Source organism: Leiobunum rupestre, chromosome 5 (assembly GCF_980474605.1).
Source record: "Leiobunum rupestre chromosome 5, qqLeiRupe1.1.hap1, whole genome shotgun sequence".
Taxonomy (NCBI): domain Eukaryota; kingdom Metazoa; phylum Arthropoda; class Arachnida; order Opiliones; family Sclerosomatidae; genus Leiobunum; species Leiobunum rupestre.
The window spans coordinates 21766859-21790671 of record NC_143388.1 but is presented as its reverse complement, the minus strand read 5'-3'; the positions used below and the strand labels follow the sequence as shown (position 1 = coordinate 21790671).

Below are 23813 nucleotides of genomic sequence, written 5' to 3'. Positions count from 1 at the left end.
TGATAGTTGAAGAAATACACCACTATTCCAACCGAGAGAATTGAGTTCCAGAGTGCTATACGATAGATGAAGAAATACACCACTATTCCAACCGAGAGAATTGAGTTCCAGAGTGCTATACGATAGTTGAAGAAATACACCACTATTCCAACCGAGAGAATTGAGTTCCAGAGTGCTATACGATAGTTGAAGAAATACACCACTATTCCAACCGAAAGAATTGAGTTCCAGAGTGCTATACGATAGTTGAAGAAATACACCACTATTGAAACCGAGAGAATTGAGTTCCAGAGTGCTATACGATAGTTGAAGAAATACACCACTATTCCAACCGAAAGAATTGAGTTCCAGAGGGCTATATGATAGTTGAAGAAATACACCACTATTCCAACCGAGAGAATTGAGTTCCAGAGTGCTATACGATAGTTGAAGAAATACACCACTATTGAAACCGAGAGAATTGAGTTCCAGAGTGCTATACGATAGTTGAAGAAATACATCACTATTCCAACCGAGAGAATTGAGTTCCAGAGTGCTATACGATAGTTGAAGAAATTCATCACTATTCCAACCGGGAGAATTGAGTTCCAGAGTGCTATACGATAGTTGAAGAAATACATCACTATTCCAACCGAGAGAATTGAGTTCCAGAGTGCTATACGATAGATGAAGAAATACACCACTATTCCAACCGAGAGAATTGAGTTCCAGAGTGCTATACGATAGTTGAAGAAATACACCACTATTCCAACCGAGAGAATTGAGTTCCAGATTGCTATACGATAGTTGAAGAAATACACCACTATTCCAACCGAGAGAATTGAGTTCCAGAGTGCTATACGATAGTTGAAGAAATACACCACTATTCCAACCGAAAGAATTGAGTTCCAGAGGGCTATATGATAGTTGAAGAAATACACCACTATTCCAACCGAGAGAATTGAGTTCCAGAGTGCTATACGATAGTTGAAGAAATACACCACTATTGAAACCGAGAGAATTGAGTTCCAGAGTGCTATACGATAGTTGAAGAAATACATCACTATTCCAACCGAGAGAATTGAGTTCCAGAGTGCTATACGATAGTTGAAGAAATACATCACTATTCCAACCGAGAGAATTGAGTTCCAGAGTGCTATACGATAGTTGAAGAAATACATCACTATTCCAACCGAGAGAATTGAGTTCCAGAGTGCTATACGATAGTTGAAGGAATACGCCACTATTCCAACCGAGATAATTATTTTGAGAGTCATTTCGATTTATTTTATAGAACACACCTCCAATAATTTAACAGCGCAAGGTAAAATGACTAATTTTTAAAATACTAATCGTAAATAAAGTTAAAATCTACCACTACGTGATATAACTAATTAAAATAAACTACAATAGGTTTCTTTAAAACTAATTTCGGCTATTTATTCTAATACTGTAATTGCTTTTTCCTGCTATGTGAAATAAAGCAACACACGATGATGAGATTTGTCTTTGGCCATTATTTATTGGATCTAGAAATTTATGATTATAGTTTTATTCTAAAATAATTTTTAACCGTATTAATTGGAAAAATTATAGGAATTTTATAATGAATAAACGAATAATTTTGTCTGAATAAAATTTTTACCTGAGTATCTATAGGAAAAGATTAACTGATCCTCGAACCTTAATCGTTAGACTTCCAGTTCACTTTCTAATGTCCAAATAGACATTTTAGTCCACAGAACGTCTTTATTCCATTCGAAATTTTTCCTAACTCCTATTATGTATAATTCTTATAATAATATAAGACTTTAAAAATATTTTGATTAATATTTATAATTGTTGACTCTTTGTATACGTATATCTATGAAACACACATAACATCCTTTATGAAACTCGGTATACCGCGCAAGTAACATAAAAATAGATAATAAATATATCTAAGACCGTCATAACTAAATCTTAACAATTTCCTTTCAATGAATTACCACTGAATATTTTTCAATTTAAACTAAAAAACATTCCCATTCGAAAAAATCATACTTTCTCTAAAAGTAAACAATAGACATCAGTTAAATTACTCATAAATCTCTTGTTAGTGTGTTACTATTAATATAACGAATGCCTGTTATGTTGTTTGATTATGCCGCCAAAACCAATATTATAGATGGCGACACCTTACCATTGTTTTATTTTTGTTTATGTACTTCTACAGTGACGCCAATAAAAACTTTAGTTCGTCCATTTTTGTTCTAACTCGAGCCTCGTTATTTATGCTCATAAATAATTCTAACAAGTTATGGTTCCAGACAAGCAGTAATTACACCGCGCATCGCGTTAAATGAAGAAATAGTGTAAGAAGAAAAGTATTTCGAAGGAAAGAAGACGTAACTTTCCAAAGTCTACGCTATTTCCGTTTAAGATTATGAAAGCGAAGAAAAGCAATCAAAACGTACACGAGAGCATTGAAGACCAAATACCCTTAACATTCCCAGAAAAGGAAGAAACTGTAGAAAATAATGCCGAAATGGAAAACAATGAAGTTATGGTTGAAGGAAATTATGAAGAACGTCCTGAAGAAGCAAATGAGGAAAATGGTGGATTGTTAGAAGTATTTGACGAAAAATTTTCAAGATATGACGTAGACAGAACATTACTACCTCTCTCATAAATATTGCATGACTCAAATTTAAGAACCTCAGAACGACTTGCTGAGAAGAGAGATTTCAAGTAACGAGCAGTTTTCTCTGAAGGCGCTGATCTCAACTGCGAAGATCCACAGAGTATCAGTGAAGCTTTGTCAAGTCCTGACGCGGATAATTGGAGAAAAGCGATGTTGGAAGAACTCGAAAATCTCAAACGAAACGAAACGTGGGATTTAGTAATCAAACCCGATGGCGTTAATGTTATTGGCACCAGGTGGATAGTCCGAAAAAATTTGAGAAAGACGGCCAACTTAGTCGATATCGTGCAAGACTCGTAGCCAGAGGGTACACACAACTACCAGGGATCAATTACGAAGAGACTTTTAGTCCCGTTATAAAAATTAAATCTCTGAGAGTACTATTAGCTTTAAAAACGTGTTTACATTGGAAAGATCGGCACTATGACGTTGTAGCAGCCTACTTGAACGGCACTCTGAAACATGACGTTTACATGGAACAGCCTTATCCGTTCGTTGCAAAGGATAAAGTTTTTCATATCTGCAAGTTGAAGAAAGCAATATACGGTTTACATCAATCCGGACGCGAATGGAATTTTGCATTGGACGAATTTTTTAAATCAATCGGCTTTACACGTTCGAAAGCAGATTCATGTATCTATTTTAACATCAAGGATAAAATAATAGTCGGAGTTTATGTTGACGATCTACCCGCGATTGCTGAAAGCGAAGACACTTTGGAAAAATTTCGGGAGAAGTTAGCCTCGAGTTACGATGTTAGAGACTTGGGCACAATCAACTTCATTTTATATTTTGGGATAACGCACTACGAAGACGGATCTCTGAGTTTAGATCAACACGCTTACATCGAAACCATTCTAAAGACCTAAAATATGTGCGAAGCGAAGTCAGTAGCGAGTCCTTTGGATCCTGGAATCAAATATAAGAAGGAAGACTCTCCAAGTATTACCAACGTGAAATTTCCGTACAGACAGGCTACAGGTCATCTCTTATATTTGTCCGGAGGAACCAGACCAGACCTTTCTTTCGCGACGTCTTTTAGGAGTCAGATTAACGAAAATCCTAATGAAGAACATGTCAGTGGAGTAAAACACATTTTGAAATATGTCAAAGGAACTGAAGATTACAAACTAAACGATAGACCAAGAAGTAGTAGAGATATCGATGGATACGCTGATGCTGACTGGGGTTCGGACTGCAACGATCGCAAATCCTTCAATGGATATATCTTTATGTTAGGTAAAAACACAGTCAGCTGGAGTACGAAGAAACAGAGCATGATTGCTCTATCGACTGTGGAGGCGGAGTATATCTCTATGTGCCACGCGTCTAAAGAAGCTCTCTGGCTTCAAAATTTTTTGAGGGAAATCGGCCAAATTGAACTCGCCGAAAATTCGATTAAAGTATACGTCGACAACCAACGATGCATTTGTCGAAACATCAGATTACATCAGAACGAAATAAGCATATCGACTTAAAGAAGTTCTTTTTGCGAGACATAGTGGAAGCAGGGAGAGTCAGTTTTCATTACGTGAAGACGACGGATAACCATGCAGACATGATGACAAAGTCGCTGAGTGGAAAAAGATGATCCAGCTCTTCTATCGGACTATATAAATAACATTCGAGGGAGAGTTTTAGTGTGTGTTACTATTAATATAACGAATGCCTGTTATGTTGTTTGAATATGCCGCCAAAACCAATATTATAGATGGCGACACCTTACCATTGTTTTATTTTTGTTTCTATTTATGTACGTCTACAGTGACGCCAGTAAAAATTTAGTTAATCCATTTTTGTTCTAACTCGAGCCTCGTTATTTATGCTCATAAATATTTCTAACATCTCTTTCTTTGAGTTGTTTTGGCATCGTTGCACAATGTCCATCCAGATCCAGCCCCGGGGTTTTTTAAAACAACTATATAATGACCACCTTCGCAATTATCTCCTAAATGAACTACGGCAGATTTGTTTTAAAAATAAAATTATTAATTTTTACCTTGTCTGCAACGAATCCTCTAATTTGAGTATCAATTTTAAACCTTTCACCATTTCTATAAAACAACCTCGCTAAATTTAGAAATAGGTACTTACTACAAGAAAATAAAATAGCCCTGCGCTCTTTCGTTTCATTTTAACATTGAACACATGTATTTTCATAGAATTTCCAGTGGTCCAATAATTTGTTAAATATCAAATTGGATCTGTCGGCCAGTACATTAACAATATACACATAACCATCTTCGGGGATGTGGTTAGGAACTACGCCTTGAGAACACTTTGGACATCGGTCTTGATATGAAATTCGACGTAAAAATAAATTATCGATGAGGACATTTTCACCGTGAAGTTTCTGTAATAGAGCAATAAGAAATTCCACAGGATCCTCTTGATTGAAGTGATGAAACCGATTGTCAATCGTCATTCTAACGTTAGTAGTTTGCAAATGCGGAATGTTGATATCTGTTCGCCCAATTAACAAGTCTTGCATTGCCGCAGTTGCTGGTCCCGGGAAAATAATCTTTTCTTGAATATTTCTTACAAATTCAGGAATATGAAACAGATCTTGTAAAATAACTATAGCATAACACGAATTGTCGTTGTTCAGAAAACCATTAACTGCAATAGGCATTTTTTCATTCTGAACACTAACATCATTCTTAAAAATTGGATGCTCGGAAAAAGCAGATTTATTACGAACTCCACCATCAGTATAGTTATCAGTGACATTCTTTATTCCGGCTGAAACAGCTACACACGCTGGAACATTTGATTGTTAGCTTTCCCTAGGAATAAACTTAATTTGAGGTAAGTCCCGCCGAAATTCACTTCTTAGTCTATTATACTCTGATATAGCTTTCCAATCTGCGTATATTTTGGAAGGGTCTAAATCAAAAAAGTTAAGACCATCTAATGAAGTAACTCTAGAAAGAGCAACATACGCCATTCCACTTTGAAAAACCGTTTCTTCAATATTTATCATAGCGCAATCTGTGCTCATACCTTGGCTTTTATGAATAGTAACTCCATAAGCTAAAATCACAGGAAATTGAGATCTTTGAACAAAAACATTTGTAAAAATTGATGAATTTGATATATTTGTTCAACGTTTCATTAGTTTAGTGCATTTTTTTTTCGTAACAAATAAAAAAAGGACAAAAAACCATTAAAAATATAATAGAAAATGTAATTGAAAATTTTATATAAATAAATTATTAATTTTTCTAAATTGAAATATTTTACGTAACATGCATGATCAGAAATAATACTTTTGATCAAAATTGAGGAATATTAATATTAATTGATTAAATTTAGTTAATTTGTTGATATCAGATCTAAATTAACAAAATTGATATATTTTAAAAATTCTAATGAATTTGATCAAAATAAGTAATAATTTATCAGAATGGGTAATAAATTAAAATAATAATAGAAAACAAGGCGCTATAATTTAAAAAAACAACTCGAATTTGATATAAATTAATTATTGTGTTTTTAAAAAAAAATTAAAATATTTTAAATTTTAAATCATTATTAAATTGATGAATTTGATATTAAAAAAAATTCAATTTAGGGAAATCAATAAATTCGAGTTTGAAATTAAAGCCAAGGCTTATTTTTGGAGTACTTGAGAAGCTTATGTTAAATACGTCCTAGCTCACGAGTTTTCAAAATGAACTCTAAAATCTCGAGTTGTAAAAATAGCTCAAAACTAGCGAGTTTTCAGAATAAACTCGTAAAATATTCGAGTTAATTTTGTAAAAGGTATAAAACTATAAATATAAAACTTTGCAACGTCTTCAAATTCAAAGGAAGTTAAAGCGAATTGTAAATTTTCTATTTGAAACCAGTTTCTCGGTCGGAACAGCGGCGTCAACTATCGTGCTACAATCTGGAGCTCAAGGAAAAGAGTGAACTTGACGCAAATGTCTTCGTCAAGAATTCAACGATAGAAACCATACACTCATGCGGCTGTGGGGAACCAAAGAATTCGGCAGAGACCACGAAAGAATCATCTTGGTCGGAAAAGTGGCGTATTTCTTAACTACCGTACAACAATCTGGAGCCCAAGGACAAGAACTAACTTGACATATTGTTTTCGTCAAGAGTTCAACGATAGAAACCAAACACTCATGCGGTTGTGGGGGACCAAAGAATTCGTCAGAGACCACGAAAGAATTATCTTGGTCGGAAAAGTGGCGTATTCCTTAACTACCGTACAACAATCTGGAGCCCAAGGACAAGAACTAACTTGACATATTGTTTTCGTCAAGAATCCAACGATATAAACCATACATTCATGCGGCTGTGGGGAACCAAAGAATTCGGCAGAGACCACGAAAGAATTATCTTGGTCGGAAAAGTGGCGTATTCCTTAACTACCGTACAACAATCTGGAGCCCAAGGACAAGAACTAACTTGACATATTGTTTTCGTCAAGAGTTCAACGATAGAAACCAAACACTCATGCGGTTGTGGGGGACCAAAGAATTCGTCAGAGACCACGAAAGAATTATCTTGGTCGGAAAAGTGGCGTATTCCTTAACTACCGTACAACAATCTGGAGCCCAAGGACAAGAACTAACTTGACATATTGTTTTCGTCAAGAATCCAACGATATAAACCATACATTCATGCGGCTGTGGGGAACCAAAGAATTCGGCAGAGACCACGAAAGAATTATCTTGGTCGGAAAAGTGGCGTATTCCTTAACTACCGTAGCAAGCCAGAAGAATTCCACATCGTCAGACGACAGTACGTCCTTCGAGTCGTGTTCAATTCAATTCAATTCAATTTAGTTTATTTATTTTTGTTTACATTTGGTGGTTGAGGGCCAAGTCGATAGCGACTTATAGCAGTAGATAGGAGTGAAACTCCTCATAATTCACTTGAAGAACTCTCTACAGCGCCTCATAGGTTGTTGCTAAGTAGTGTTGTCCGGACAGGACACTCTGAAAGAAATGACATTTTAATACGTCTTCCTGGGTGCTGGTAATTGGGAAACATCATAGTCTAAGTGGTAGTCAAGGGTGAATATCACGTCAAGTATACTCGGACTCTGAAACAGATAGCCAGGCCTAGTGAACTCATACACCGTTTGGATGCGGTGAAGATTTTGGACCGTGCCTAAGATGTATGTAAGGGGCTTTAAAGTGGCAAATATTGAAAGTAGGAAACATTTAGTGTATGAAATAGCTATTTTATATTAGATGATAATTGCTCGTGTGCATTTATTTACATTTTCTTCTGGGTGTGTTTCACTATTATTCGTCGTAAACGTATCCACAAGATGTAGTTAATAAAATTTGAAGCTGCTCGCGCCACTATTTCGCTAGTAGTGAAATACGGTGCAAAGTTTTGGATTCTTAGAGTAAATTCGATTACGAATATATTTCAAAATAAAATACATTTTGATAATATTTAATTTATCATCGAACCAATTTCACTACTAATTCTCAAAGTCACTGCCCTTAAAAATAAATTTATTTTTGTAGGTCTTTAATTGCCTTGGAAAGTATACCATTCAAGTATTTGAACATTGAATACGATTTCATTGTGGAACGAAATCACTGGAAGTCGATCGAAGACGAAATCAAAGTTCTCTCACTAAACGACCTCTACGTATTTTTTTATTCTTTTGCTCGCCGTGTTGGTCTTCGTAAAAGTGTTATTATTTGGAAAAATCGCAGTCATTATGTTAAACCGTTAGCTTAATTTAGTTGTACTTAATATCATCATAAGTAACATAAATACATGTCTTACACTGAACCTTTATGTAATCAGAGGTTTTCTAATTCGTCTCTATAGTTAGTCCATTTATTCAATAACTGTTAGCTTAGCTATATAAACGAACAGAAATAACGAAGTACAATCCAGTATTTAAAAGCCATTTTTCAATTCAACGATTCAATATTATATTTTCAAAGTAATATATATATTTTAATTTTAAAAACGTTTCATTATACAATAGGCATTTTACTGCCGAAGATCAGTAAAAGGTCGTCAGTGTTCGTTAGCGTAGGGAAAATTGAAAGCGTCATACTTATGGTTAATATTTTACTTCTGATATAATAACACGAAAAACACATTGTAAAGATCACGGCTCTAATGAAGGCATAAAATATGTACAGATTTTCCTGTATATTTCAATTTTTAAGACCATTAAATGTGTATTCATGATTAATGAAATAGCCCAATTTGACGTGATCTTCCTCTCTGGAAATTCGCTTTCTTAGTGCTTTGTCAATTTTCGCCAGCAATTCAATCTACATGTACAGTTTCTAAATAAGGCTACATTTGAATGAATATAAATACTTATTTAGTAAAACCAAGCGTACAAAGTTATCTTTAGCATTTAAAATGTAAATAAGATCTTTAGAGCACTAATAAGATTTTCGTATCTCCAAAAAGTTCGAATATTTCATTTTGATATCACTTTCATCGTAATTGTACATGTAGATATAATTTTTTCTTTCTGATTATCAAGAGCTAGAGATAAAGTTTTCAAGTCCCAGAATTGTGTTGTTGTAACATTTGACTCATAGGCCGTAATTTTTTATAGATTTGTAATATAAAATAACGCGAATTTACGTTTTCCTAAAAAATAGGACATAATATTTTGTATATTTGTAAACAAAGTTCTGTATCGTGAAAAAGAAAAATTTGTCATTCAGATTTATCATTATTTTTACCTCTCCGTAGGGAAAGGGTTTTACAATCACGGTGTCTGTGTGTTGTTCGCAGTACCGGGGCCAAGTGTAATAAAAACCGTGTTAACAGTTTCTCAAATTATGGAAAAGAGTTCATTGTTTTTAAAATTCCTGACTCCAAATTCGTGTTGCAACGTCTGTGGGTGTTTCTACTCCCCAATTTCTATTTACTGCCTTTTTCGACGGGACGAGCGCTAATGGTTACGTTTAACGTATTACCATCCAAATCGCCAGGTATACGTCTGATTATCAAATTTCTACGTGGTTGTGCAGGTTTCGAACCCGGGTCCTCCTGCTTGACAGGCGAGTGTTCTACCACAGAACCACTGACAAATTTCACGCTAGGTACAACGATACTTAGAAAAACAGCTTTCGCGAAAGTTCGTTTTCCTTTACGCTATTATAAACGTATTAACGTAAATTTACACTATAATATTTTTAATAATTATAAATTATATTAAAATTTTAATAAATTAATTACGTTAATACTAAATTGGGTCGTGGCCAGTGGCGTAGCTGAGAACTCAGAGGCCCCCCCGCAAAAATCGCTATGAGGCCCCAATTTTTAATTTTTTTTATGGTTAGTGCCCCCCCCCGAAGCTTGAGGCCCCCCCTGAAGCTCGAGCCCCCCGCACCGCGGGCCCTGCGGACCATCAGCTACGCCACTGGTCGTGGCCAGGATTCGAATTGACTTCCATGTGGCCATTTTTGACAGTGAAAACTTTTACGAGGAGAGGTATATTTTGCTTCATCAACTGATTAAAATATATCTCTATCAACACACTAAAATGTCCTTCCAGACTCTGTGGTCGGGTTTCTTTGATTTAAAAAAAACAAACATTTGTGGTTTGAATATTTACTAGTGTAGTTTTACTTAATGTAACCATGGAGGAGGGGGAAGGAGTGAGGTTGATAAAATTTTCCGACACATAATTATATTCCAAAACATAAACCAAAAAATAATTTACTTAATACATGTTTTTCTTATTTATAATTGTATGATTAAAGTTGTAAAAGAACAAAAAACTCGCAAAAATTGTTTAAATTTCAAATGTAATTTAAAAATTGTAAAAATCATGGTGCTTATAAATATGACGTACGTAAATAATTTTATGTTATAAATTATCAAATAAAATTTCAATTTTCTTCTTTAATTTTGTTTTACTTGTAAATCGCCAGAAAGAAAGTATATTTTTGTATAGAGCTAATGTCCTTGAACATATTTCAAATTTAAATTTCGTAGTTAAATAAATACAAAATCGATATGATATTTAAAGTTTAAAAATTTGCCCGAAAAATTAGTAAGGTCTTATACACTCCTATCTACGAATTAAAAATACGGCCAAACCTTTGTCGCTTCACAATCAATAGGAGCAAAGCGACTTTTATTGCCTTTAACAAATGTGTTGGGTTACAATGCGTAGGACGTTGGTGGCAAGCCCTTCATTCCCTACACTCCCTATTACCGTTAATTTCTTCAAGTTTTAATTGAAAAGGAAAACTGAAGAACTCGGGGGAAACTCTTTACATAGTAGAACTTGCAAACTCTATGAAGATGGAGTTGTCCCGAGTTTTCTAGCTACAAGTGGAAACCAGTTCCGAATAAAAATCGAGAAGATTCAATGATAATACACGGTTTTTAAAACAGTTTATCAATTTACAATGAAATATTTACGTACCTTACTTTATTATGTTACGTATAATTGTACTTTAAATACAAACTAACAGCTTCAATTAGTGTCATACTTACGATAAATGTTACTTATAATTGTGCATTAAACACACGGCTCACAGAAACATTTAGTGCCTCGGACTATTTTCAAAACTAAAATTCAAATAATACAGGTAAAAGTGCCATCAACTTAAAAAACTACGTTTTTTAAGGCAAGTTTCAACTTTGTTTCATTTATTCGAATTAAGTTGATTTAAAGAAAATAACATACAATATCGTACGCCGCTCAAACTATAATATGACAAAAGTCGGCTCAGTGCCGACCTTGGGGTTGAGCGAGAAGAGCCCCTTGCCACCGGCGCGGCGCCAAAATTCCAAATGCCTAATACCATTTCGAGCGAAAAATAAAATACAATTTATGTGATGTGAAAGCGTTGACCAAAGGGCGCCGAAAAACAATCTCGCTCTACCCTGATCAGAGGGCTTGGGTCGGCGCAGAGTCGGTCCAATATTAACGATAGGTGCCTTAGCTATCAGCAAAAGTGACATAAGACCCAAAAAGTGTGTCAACTCTACCTTTGCGTCCGTTAAAATATTTACTGAGAGCTAGTCTCACAATAGACTACATAACCTACTAGTTGGAATAGAGAGATAAGTGAGTGTGTCTACCGATAGGGGCCACCGCGGGCGGGGGAAACGGGGGTGAAACAGGCACCTGTGGGGGTAAGCATTCCTCCCCTTCCCCCCCATTTTGCGTACATTTTCGGCGGGGTCAAAAGGTTAGCTGATTTACGAGGTCAATAGGTTAGATGATTTACGATGTTATAACCCCTCATAAAACCTAGGTGGTAACCCCCAATTTTAGGTCAATAGGTTAGATGATGTCGCTATTCGGCAGGTGGTGTGGACTGACACGATGTTATGCAAACAGCTATAAACCGTTAAATAGGTCCGTCAAAACCGTTCCGTCATAGTGAATGTCGAGCCTAGGGCACCTGTCTTTCGAGTTGGTAATAAATAGGGTTTTCGCCGACAAACACTTTCAAACACTTTCGGGCCCCTAAGGGTTGTAAAAGGGTAGCGTAAAATAGCAGGCGGTCATCGGTAAAAGTGTTTTGGAAAAAAAAAAGAGCAGAGTGTATACAAATTATAAGGTTTTATTTATACATTCAAAGTTACAGTACATTAAGCGGATGAAAAAAAACGCTTAAAGATAAAACAATTTATTTTTAATATATTTATGGTTTGTAGATACCATAGTGAACAAATTGTAAAAGTTAAATACGCAAAACATATTTTGGTTGGCAACTGTTTCTTTAAAATCTTCAATAATTTTAAATGCTGTTACGTAATTGGACGCATAGCGTACAACGGTATCATACCTTTCATGTTCAACCGATATAAATAAATTGTTGGGCGCGCATGGTTCTTTATACAATATTTCGTAAATTTTACGATAATTATCGGTTATAACGTAACCCATTAATTCAAAGAGTTTTTGGTTCACTTTAAGGAGTTGAATGTGCGAATTAATGAAATATTTGAGTCTGTCCAATTCTCGTGTTTCAGGCGCTTTGATTACGACCGACGCTTCGGATATCGTACTTTGCAAGGTTAATTATTTTTGGTCAGACATGGCGGCGGTCACTAGCGCATCAGATAGCGGGAACGGTGATCGAAAGGGCAGCCGTTGGGGATCATTTATTTGTTCCCAGTGGCCGTATAAATCATCCCAGGCGCGCGAAGACATCTCAAAGACCTGGTGTGAGACTTTATTGCATAGAGCTACAGATATATCGAGTTCAGACGTAAACCTCGTAGTAACGAAAAGCTCATATGAAAGTGAATACCGAGGGTTAACTTTCCGCTGAGTCGGGTCAAATTTAGACATTTTAGTAGGCCCTGGAACGTTATCTACACAGCTTCGTTTAGACATGATGCTCGAGAAACGGTTTGTAGTGTACTGCCGATGGATGACGGGGGTGAATGCCTTATATATAGCGATAATAATTTGATGACGTAATCAGGATGACGTAATGGGTTGACTCAATGACTCACGCGATTAGTAAAATTTTGCGGTGTTATGTGTATAGCGACGCCCATATTGGTAAACCAAAGAGATAGAAATTCTACAAGTCCCATTAAAAGTAAAATCAACGCGATTAGTAATGCGTTTTTAGGATTGTTCGCGATAAGGCGAGTAACGGAAGAGGCGGGATCGTCCCTATTCGGTAGGGGTGGTGGAATCATCTGACATGATGTTATGCAAACAGCCAGTAGCTATAAACCCGAGTAATTGGGCCCATTTACCTATGGGTCAATAGGTCCATCATTATTTCTCAACCACTTGTCAAAAACCTATCCGTCTTAGGGAATGTCCCCCTACGGCATCTGTCAAACACTTATCTCCACGTGCGAGTGGTGTTATGAAATAAATCCAAATAGTTCAATGGGTCGAGCCTTTTGTGTTTTCGCCGACAAACACTTTCCCCTTGTAACATTATTTTCAAACACTTTCACGATGCGCAAAGCTATCCGTCTTACGGAATATCGACCCTAAGGGGTAAAGCGTAGCTAGAGAATGGCCCTTACCCCCCCCCCCCCCAGCGCGTAAAATAGACACAGCGGGTGTCCCCTCTCGCTAGCTAAAAGTGTCGTTTTACATCAGGTGTGGATTCTTCGCGCTAAAATGGTTATAACAAACGATTGTTCCCACCAAAAATGTAAAATCCATCTCCGCTGTTCTCGGATGAGGACGTAGCCATGTAAGTTTTTATAAATTTTTATATTTTTAGTTTGGTGATCTATTCCAAAATTAAATGGTAACCATGTTTGCGTAACAATTTCAATATGCAAGATACTCGAGAATGGTAAAATAGTCTATATTTAAATTTAAAGTGCGAAAACTATATTTGTATAGTCGAAATGTATTTTAACGTATTAAAATAAAAATTCATCTTTCTGACAAGAGTCTTACCCATCATACATACACCATCTAATCTGGAATCTATGTTTAACAATTGGAGGAATTCGTGTTTACGATAGGTTCTTTTTAAACGTAACTTAGTACATTAATTGAGTATTTTGAAATATTTTAATATCGGAATTTTTTTGATGTATTAAAAGTAGAGTTAAGATGTTTTTATAGTATTTTTTATGTATTTGCATATCTGAACTTGCGGTTCAATTTTGGGTATATGGTCCACTTACACGCTAATGATATTAAAATTAAGTTTAAAAATATTTCCATTTGAACGAGTCCCTCTTTTTATATCCGCAAAGTACTGAACGATTCTATCTTATGGATTTAAATAGTTCTAACAATCATATCTATTAGTACAATTACAACATTTGAGAAAGACACTTTTCCCATTGTGAAAGTGGAATCCAAAATAAGAATCACTTCAATTTAAAACGCACTTTAAATTTAATAGCTGTGTAGAGTACTATTAACAGAGATTAATATTTCTGGGTTCAGTTAATGTGATGATTCGAGTGAAAAATTTGCATATGTTAAAGTTATTGGATTGAAGGAAACTTCAGTGTTTTCAGAGTGATAATTAAGGGAAGTTGCCTTACAATATAGTTGAAAATTATCTTTTTAAGTCTGATTATGTTAGGAAGTGAAAAAATTTCTTAAATTTCGGTATCCACCCTGTATCATTTAAAAGCTCAAGCATTGTTTTTATCAAGTTAATTTTAAAAATATCTTAAAACAAGCTTCCCTAAGTCTGACTAGCTGTGTAGGGTAATAATAATAGCTAAATATTTTTTGGGTTTTATAATTGTGCTTCTTAGTGAAAATTTTGCATATATTACAGTATTAGGTTGGCTAATGATTTTTTTCACCTGCTACCATTCTCAACGGGTGAACATAGAATAACAAAGATAATTGTCCACTATATTTAAAGCCAACTTTCCTTACATATCACTATGAAAACACTGAAGCTTCTTTCAATGCGAAAACTTAATTACAGGCAATTTTTTTCCCAGAATTACAATAATTGAATCGAAAAATTATCCAACTCAGCTTATCAGACTTGGGCAAAGTGGTTTTTAAGTGAGGGTGTTAAATAATAAAATATACTTCAGCTTTTGAATAAGATTTTTTTCTATCCAATCTATATCATTTATATAAAAGCTGAAGTAATTTATCCATTCAATTCAACAAGCATTAAAAAACCAGGTTCAAGTCAGAATAGCTGCGCAAAGTACTAATAACGTAGAAAATGTATTTGGTTCAATTGACCTGATGAAAAATTTTCATAGGGTAAAGTTACTGGACTGATGGAAGCTTCAGTGTTTTCCGAGCGAAGTCTTCTATTCACCCCCACTGAATATGTTAACGAGTGAAAAAATTTCATTTAGCAAGCTTTTACTTAATTTTAGTTTGATATTTTGGTATCCAGCGTCGTGTAAAATATATTTAAAAGCTAAAGCAAATTTTTTCCAAATTCATTTGAATCATAAATTAAAACAACCTTCCCTAAGTCTGACTAGGGTAATAATAAAATAGCTATGCTAAATAATTTTAGTTTCAATAATTGAGATTCTGGATGAAATATTTATATATATATATATATATATATATATATATATATATATATATATATAAATATTTCATCCAGAATCTCAATTATTGAAACTAAAATTATTTAGCATAGCTATTTTATATATATATAAGTGAAAAAATTTCATTTAGCAAGCTTTTTATTAAATTTTATTTTGAAATTTTGGTATCCACCCTGTATCATATATTTAAAAAGCTCAAGCTTTTTTTTTCCAAATTAATTTTAAACTTATCTTCAAACAAGCTTCCCTACACATAACTGAACCAAGAAATATTTATCTACGTTATTAGTACTCTACACAACTATTCTGACTTGCACAAGGTTTTTAAAGTGATGGTTAAATTAGAATTAAAAAAATAAATAATTTCAGGTTTTATATAACTGATATAGGGTGGATCCAAAAAAAGTAATTTTTTTAAATTGAACACCATCTCTTCTGAATACCTGTGTTGGTTAATTCTAAGGTGGTTACATATTTTTTCGATTCAATAAATGTAATTCTGGGGGGGGGATTGTATGTAATAAAGTTATCGCATTGAAAGAAGCTTCAGTGTTTTCATAGTGAAATGTAAGGAAAGTTGGCTTTAAATATAGTGGACAATTATCTTTGTTATTCTATGTTCACCCGTTGAGAATGGTAGCAGGTGAAAAAAAAAATTAGCCAACCTAATACTGTAATATATGCAAAATTTTCACTAAGAAGCACAATTATAAATCCCAAAAAATATTTAGCTATTATTATTACCCTACACAGCTAGTCAGACTTAGGGAAGCTTGTTTTAAGATATTTTTAAAATTAACTTGATCGGGGGAATTCTGCAGACTTTCCTAGGAAAGTTGTGACACGCCTTCTTTCTTTCAACTTTCTTCTTGAGATTTCATTGGGCGCGAAATCACATGTCGCATTACGTCCCCAGGGACCGTACAAATTCGACCCCTTCGCTCCGATTGGTTGTCGTTACGTCATAGAATGACACCACGTGATTGTGAGGCAATAATCGCCATCTATTCGACTCCGAAGGACCAAGTTCAGTTCAGTTCTGCAGCCAGATTCAGCGGGCCCGTGGTTAAGAGTTCTCATAGGCTGAAGTGGTCGTGACGTATGCCTATTGTAATTGGCTCCAGAAAATTGAAGCGGGAAAGATTTCCCCCGGGAATTTGCCGTTATCTCTGTCGCAATTCCGGGGAAAAGAACTTTTAGCTTGGAGGCGCCTTCTATCTTTGAGCGCGAAAACTAACATCATACAAATTCGAACGGAAGTGAGTTTATCAAAAGGTCACGGTCAACCGGAAAGTGTGCTGAAGGTCACTTTAAATTTCAAAATGGCGTGTGAAGCTGTGGAAAAGGTCCCCCGAACGTGTGTGCTAGTGTCGTGTATAATTTGTAAAAATGTAAACCGTAATTTACACGATCTGGACGTTGAAAAATTAGGTATGGAGTGCAAATTTTTACGAAGAAGGTATATTTGAAGGTTTCAGGTTACTGGAAGTCGTGCATTGGTGTAGGCCTGTAACCCTTGCCTTATTTTAAACAAATTAAGATCCTTTTTTGCAAGCCGAAGAGGTTTAATCTGCAAAAGTAAGAGAAGTACACTTGTTATAACGTTTAATTCTTAGACTAATTAAGTACTTTTAGATATCGTTTGTGACAAGGTACTGCGATATGGATAAGAATGGAATTTACTCAATACACGAAGAGCTGGTACGAACATTTTCATGTTGAGAATAATTTATATTTTAACTTTTGTAATAATGGTCCCAAAATTTAGAAGGTGGCTTGATGGTTTGTGATTACCCAACAACTTCATTGTTGATTCTTTCAAACCTTGACACGCTTCGAGACAGAAAATGTCACGTTATACAACGAGCTTAAGTATGATGTCCATCTTTTTCGTAACTCTATGTGAAAAAGTAACCAATTTTCTTCTTACAGTCCCTGTTGGTCTCACCATTTTCAAAGAGTGACCACTTCTCATTCTCCTTTGAAGATACATATTTCAACAAATGACGGTAAAGGACAACCTTGTTAAGAGCTGCTCTTCAAAAATAGTTTTTCTTGTTTACAGCAATAAAGCAAGTAAAGGTGCAAACTTGCCAGTTCAGAGCTCTAAAAGTATCTACGATTCGTTCAATTGTTGCATTAAGATAAAAGAAATGACCAGCTGAACTCTGTTTATTTACATAATCATTATTTGGAATTATTTTTATTAGAATGTCCTTTAAAAATAATATATATTGCTATTAATCAACGAAGTTCTAAAATGTCAATTAGTATTTTAAAAATATATGAAGTGTATTTTTTGACTCTTAACTGATAAGATTTTGCTTAGTTTGATTTTTTAAATACGGGGTAGATGGCGTAGTTTCCTAGAAAGTTTGTATGAACCAAGAGTTACGTTTTTTTCAAGCAATGTTCAGCTTCTAGTTTCTTAACGTTATTCATCGTAAAATATCAGTAATAAAGCATGACACTACCTACTCATATGCGAACGTTTTACAAGAGATACACTACACCGGTCTGCGTTACCAAAATACATACTTATGCAATATTGTGAATTTTTTAAGCCTAATTGCCAAAACATGGGTTTTTCAAAATATTTGCAGAATTAAGAATTTTCTACCAACAGAACCAAATGCAACCAACATATATGTAAATTAGTTATATTTCAACTCAACATAGTATTAAGGGTTCAATTAATTTAATTGTCCGCAATATTACAGAAATAAATGTTAGCCGATATCGAAATTTAACCTATACTGATTTTAAAAAATTACAATACTATTATAACCAATATTTAAGTGATTTTTTTTCCGATATCAAGTTAAGTGGCGCCATCTGCCTTGTTTTTGATAAAATAAGTTTAAAAATATCCGTATCGAAGTCTTGAACCAATTCTCGACAAAAATCACGATATCAGTAGCCTATCAACTCCTAACATAAAAAAATTGGTTATTTTCTAAAACATTGTGCACCAAAGAAAATGCTGAATAAGTCGCCTCTCTTATACATATTTGTTAATATTTACTGCGGATGATTTGATATTGACACGCAAAAAGTCAATTATTGTCTGGCAGTTTGTAACTCTGCAAGAAAGAAGTCTCAAAATGTGTAATTATTATTATTAGAAGATGAACTTTTTTACTATTACTTCTAAAAAATCTTCCTCTTCCTTCTTCCATAGCGAATGAGATGAGGCCATTGTATGAAACCCAAACCATCAAGCTACCTTCTACATTTTAGTACCATTATTACAAATGTTAAAATAAAAATACTTTTCAACATGAAAATGTTCATACATATTTTTGGAATCGAATCGCTGTACATTGTCACGAATGATATCTAAAAGTACTTAATTAGTCTAAGAATTATACGTTATAACAAGTTACTTACTTTTGCAGATGAAACCTCTTCGGCTTGCAAAAAAGGATCTTAATTTGTTTAAAATAAGGCAAGGGTTACAGGCCTACACCAATGCACGACTTCCAGTAACCTGAAACCTTCAAATATACCTTCTTCGTAAAAATTTGCACTCCATACCTAATTTTTCAACGTCCAGATCGTGTAAATTACGGCTTACATATAATTTTTATCGACATTTTTACAAATTATACACGACACTAGCACACACGTTCGGGGGACCTTTTCCACAGCTTCACACGCCATTTTGAAATTTAAAGTGACCTTCAGCACTCTTTCCGGTTGACCGTGACCTTTTGATAAACTCACTTCCGTTCGAATTTGCATGATGTTAGTTTTCGCGCTCAAAGATAGAAGGCGCCTCCAAGCTAAAAGTTCTTTTCCCCGGAATTGCGACAGAGATAACGGCAAATTCCCGGGGGAAATCTTTCCCGCTTCAATTTTCTGGAGCCAATTACAATAGGCATACGTCACGACCACTTCAGCTTATGAGAACTCTTAACCACGGGCCCGCTGAATCTGGCTGCGGAACTGAACTGAACTTGGTCCTTCGGAGTCGAATAGATGGCGATTATTGCCTCACAATCACGTGGTGTCATTCTATGACGTAACGACAACCAATCGGAGCGAAGGGGTCGAATTTGTACGGTCCCTGGGGACGTAATGCGACATGTGATTTCGCGCCCAATGAAATCTCAAGAAGAAAGTTGAAAGAAAGAAGGCGTGTCACAACTTTCCTAGGAAAGTCTGCATAATTCCCCCGGATAAAAACAATGCTTGAGCTTTTAAATGATACAGGGTGGATACCGAAATTTAAGAAAAGCTTGCTAAATGAATTTTTTTCACTTCCTAACATAATCAATGGGTGGACACAGACTTAAAAAGATAATTTTCAACTATATTGTAAGGCAACTTCCCTTAATTATCACTCTGAAAACACTGAAGTTTCCTTCAATCCAATAACTTTAACATATGCAAATTTTTCACTCGAATCATCACATTAACTGAACCCAGAAATATTAATCTCTGTTAATAGTACTCTACACAGCTATTCAGACGTGCAAAGTTTTTAAAGTGATGGTTAAATTAGAATAAAAAAATAATATGTAAATGATATAGGGTAGATACAAAAAAAAATCTTATTTAAAAGCTGAAGTAATTTTCTATTAAATTGAACACTACAAATATAGTTTTCGCATTTTAACTTTAAATATAGACTATTTTACCCTTCTCGAGTATCTTGCATATTGAAATTGTTACGCATACGGGGTTACCATTTAATTTTGGAATAGATCACCGAAATGTTTTAATTAAAATATCTTTTATTTTCTACAATAATTACCTTTTATTACCATAAATAATACAAAATTCTCTGTACGTTCAATACGTTTAAATAGCTTTCCAAAATGTAAATATAGGTAGTAAAATTCTATAAAAACCCCTGACTCTACGTTCAATACGTTAAAATAGCTTTCAATACGCCAAATATAGGTGGAAAAATAATAGAAAAACACACATACTATTATTATTTTTTAATTTTTGGAAATGCACAACATCCACCAGTTACTTCGCAATATGACAAATTGGCTGTTCTCTTAGTCCCTAACATATCACAATTTAAACACAAATATATGCGTGGTAACGCTTTTAATACACCTGGTGGAATTCTTATACTTAGAATTCTTTTAGATTGGAAATAAACAGCTTTACGGTACTTCAAACAGATTGAGTATCCGTCACAGTACCATGCTAGCCCTCCGACAGTTGGAACATGAAAAACTGAACCGTCACAATATATACAGAAGTAGTCACCAGTTCTTAATAATGACGTGATTCCGTCTTTCTTCAATTCTTCGACTGATATTGCATTCACTAGTGATAAATACACGCTTGGTTATAAATTCATATATAATTCTTATAATAGTTTCTAGTGAAGGCTACCAGTAATTAAGAATTAACATTACAACTAAATAATTATATATAAAAATAATGTGATTTCTAAGCTAGCTTTAAAAAAAATAACCGAAAACAATCTTACTTTTGAAAAATGACTCTTTAATATCAAAAATCGTCTGTCATACTCGGAAACAATTAATTGATCACTGATGTCGTTTCTAATATTTCTTCAGCTTTTAAAGAAAAAAAAGAGTTACTCGAGAATGGTAAAATAGTCTATACTTAAATTTAAAGTGCGTTTTAAATTGAAGTGATTCTTATTTTGGATTCCACTTTCACAATGGGAAAAGTGTCTTTCTCAAATGTTGTAATTGTACTAATAGATATGATTGTTAGAACTATTTAAATCCATAAGATAGAATCGTTCAGTACTTTGCGAATATAAAAAGAGGGACTCGTTCAAATGGAAATATTTTTAAACTTCATTTTAATATCATTAGCGTGTAAGTGGTCCATGTACCCAAAATTGAACCGCAAGTTCAGATATGCAAATACATAGAAAATACTATAAAAGCATCTTAACTCTACTTTTAATACATCAAAAAAAATTCCGATATTAAAATATTTCAAAATACTCAATTAATGTACTAAGTTACATTTAAAAAGAACCTATCGTAAACACGAATTCCTCCAATTGTTAAACATAGATTCCAGATTAGATGGTGTATGTATGATGGGTAAGACTCTTGTCAGAAAGATGAATTTTTATTTTAATACGTTAAAATACATTTCGACTATACAAATATAGTTTTCGCACTTTAAATTTAAATATAGACTATTTTACCATTCTCGAGTATCTTGCATATTGAAATTGTTACGCATACGTGGTTACCATTTAATTTTGGAATAGATCACCAAACTAAAAATATAAAAATTTATAAAAACTTACATGGCTACGTCCTCATCCGAGAACAGCGGAGATGGATTTTACATTTTTGGTGGGAACAATCGTTTGTTATAACCATTTTAGCGCGAAGAATCCACACCTGATGTAAAACGACACTTTTAGCTAGCGAGAGGGGACACCCGCTGTGTCTATTTTACGCGCTGGGGGGGGGGGGTAAGGGCCATTCTCTAGCTACCCTTTACCCCTTAGGGCCGATATTCCGTAAGACGGATAGCTTTGCGCATCGTGAAAGTGTTTGAAAATAATGTTACAAGGGGAAAGTGTTTGTCGGCGAAAACACAAAAGGCTCGACCCATTGAACTATTTGGATTTATTTCATAACACCACTCGCACGTGGAGAAAAGTGTTTGACAGATGCCGTAGGGGGACATTCCCTAAGACGGATAGGTTTTTGACAAGTGGTTGAGAAATAATGATGGACCTATTGACCCATAGGTAAATGGGCCCAATTACTCGGGTTTATAGCTACTGGCTGTTTGCATAACATCATGTCAGATGATTCCACCACCCCTACCGAATAGGGACGATCCCGCCTCTCCCGTTACTCGCCTTATCGCGAACAATCCTAAAAACGCATTACTAATCGCGTTGATTTTACTTTTAATGGGACTTGTAGAATTTCTATCTCTTTGGTTTACCAATATGGGCGTCGCTATACACATAACACCGCAAAATTTTACTAATCGCGTGAGTCATTGAGTCAACCCATTACGTCATCCTGATTACGTCATCAAATTATTATCGCTATATATAAGGCATTCACCCCCGTCATCCATCGGCAGTACACTACAAACCGTTTCTCGAGCATCATGTCTAAACGAAGCTGTGTAGATAACGTTCCAGGGCCTACTAAAATGTCTAAATTTGACCCGACTCAGCGGAAAGTTAACCCTCGGTATTCACTTTCATCCGAGCTTTTCGTTACTACGGGGTTTACGTCTGAACTCGATATATCTGTAGCTCTATGCAATAAAGTCTCACACCAGGTCTTTGAGATGTCTTCGCGCGCCTGGGATGATTTATACGGCCACTGGGAACAAATAAATGATCCCCAACGGCTGCCCTTTCGATCACCGTTCCCGCTATCTGATGCGCTAGTGACCGCCGCCATGTCTGACCAAAAAGAATTAACCTTGCAAAGTACGATATCCGAAGCGTCGGTCGTAATCAAAGCGCCTGAAACACTTTTACCGATGACCGCCCGCTATTTTACGCTACCCTTTTACAACCATTAGGGGCCCGAAAGTGTTTGAAAGTGTTTGTCGGCGAAAACCCTATTTATTACCAACTCGAAAGACAGGTGCCCTAGGCCCGACATTCACTATGACGGATGGTTTTTGACGGACCTATTTAACGGTTTATAGCTGTTTGCATATGATCGTGTCAGTCCACACCACCTGCCGAATAGCGACATCATCTAACCTATTGACCTAAAATGGGGGGTTACCACCTTGGTTTTATGAGGTGTTATAACATCGTAAATCATCTAACCTATTGACCTCGTAAATCAGCTAACCTTTTGACCCCGCCGAAAATGTAAGCAAAATGGGGGTAGGGGGGGAAAGCTTACCCCCACAGGTGCCTGTTTCACCCCCGTTTCCCCCGCCCGCGGGGGCCCCTATCGGTAGACACACTCACTTATCTCTGAATAGTACTAGCAACTTTATATTTAGTCTATGGTCTGGCGCGATTTTATCTCTTCGATTTATGCTCCCGTAGACATACGTTCTAAAACGCCTCACTTGGCGGCGCTGAAGTGAAGGAAATTTCAAATTTTGATGACGTATTTTCAGCCCCCTTTCCCACTCCCTCTTTTTACTTCGCGACAAGCTCTCATTAAACATTATACCGTATTGACACACTTTTGGGTCTTATGGCGCTTTTGCTATCAGTCATATGGCAACGATAGCTAGTTTA

At 35.2% G+C, this 23813-nt stretch overlaps 1 long non-coding RNA gene and 1 pseudogene across 1 annotated transcript; one reads left to right on the top strand and one right to left on the bottom strand.

The window, feature by feature from the left end:
* Nucleotides 1-3534: 3534 nt before the first annotated feature.
* Nucleotides 3535-4140, top strand: LOC149943804 (uncharacterized; annotated as a pseudogene).
* A 16962-nt stretch (nucleotides 4141-21102) lies between these two features.
* On the bottom strand, nucleotides 21103-23034 carry LOC149943803 (uncharacterized). The gene is made up of 3 exons (XR_016481024.1): nucleotides 22880-23034; nucleotides 21879-21975; nucleotides 21103-21162 (listed from the first exon to the last, which is right to left on the bottom strand). It is a non-coding gene; the product is annotated as an uncharacterized LOC149943803 (long non-coding RNA).
* Nucleotides 23035-23813: the final 779 nt, after the last annotated feature.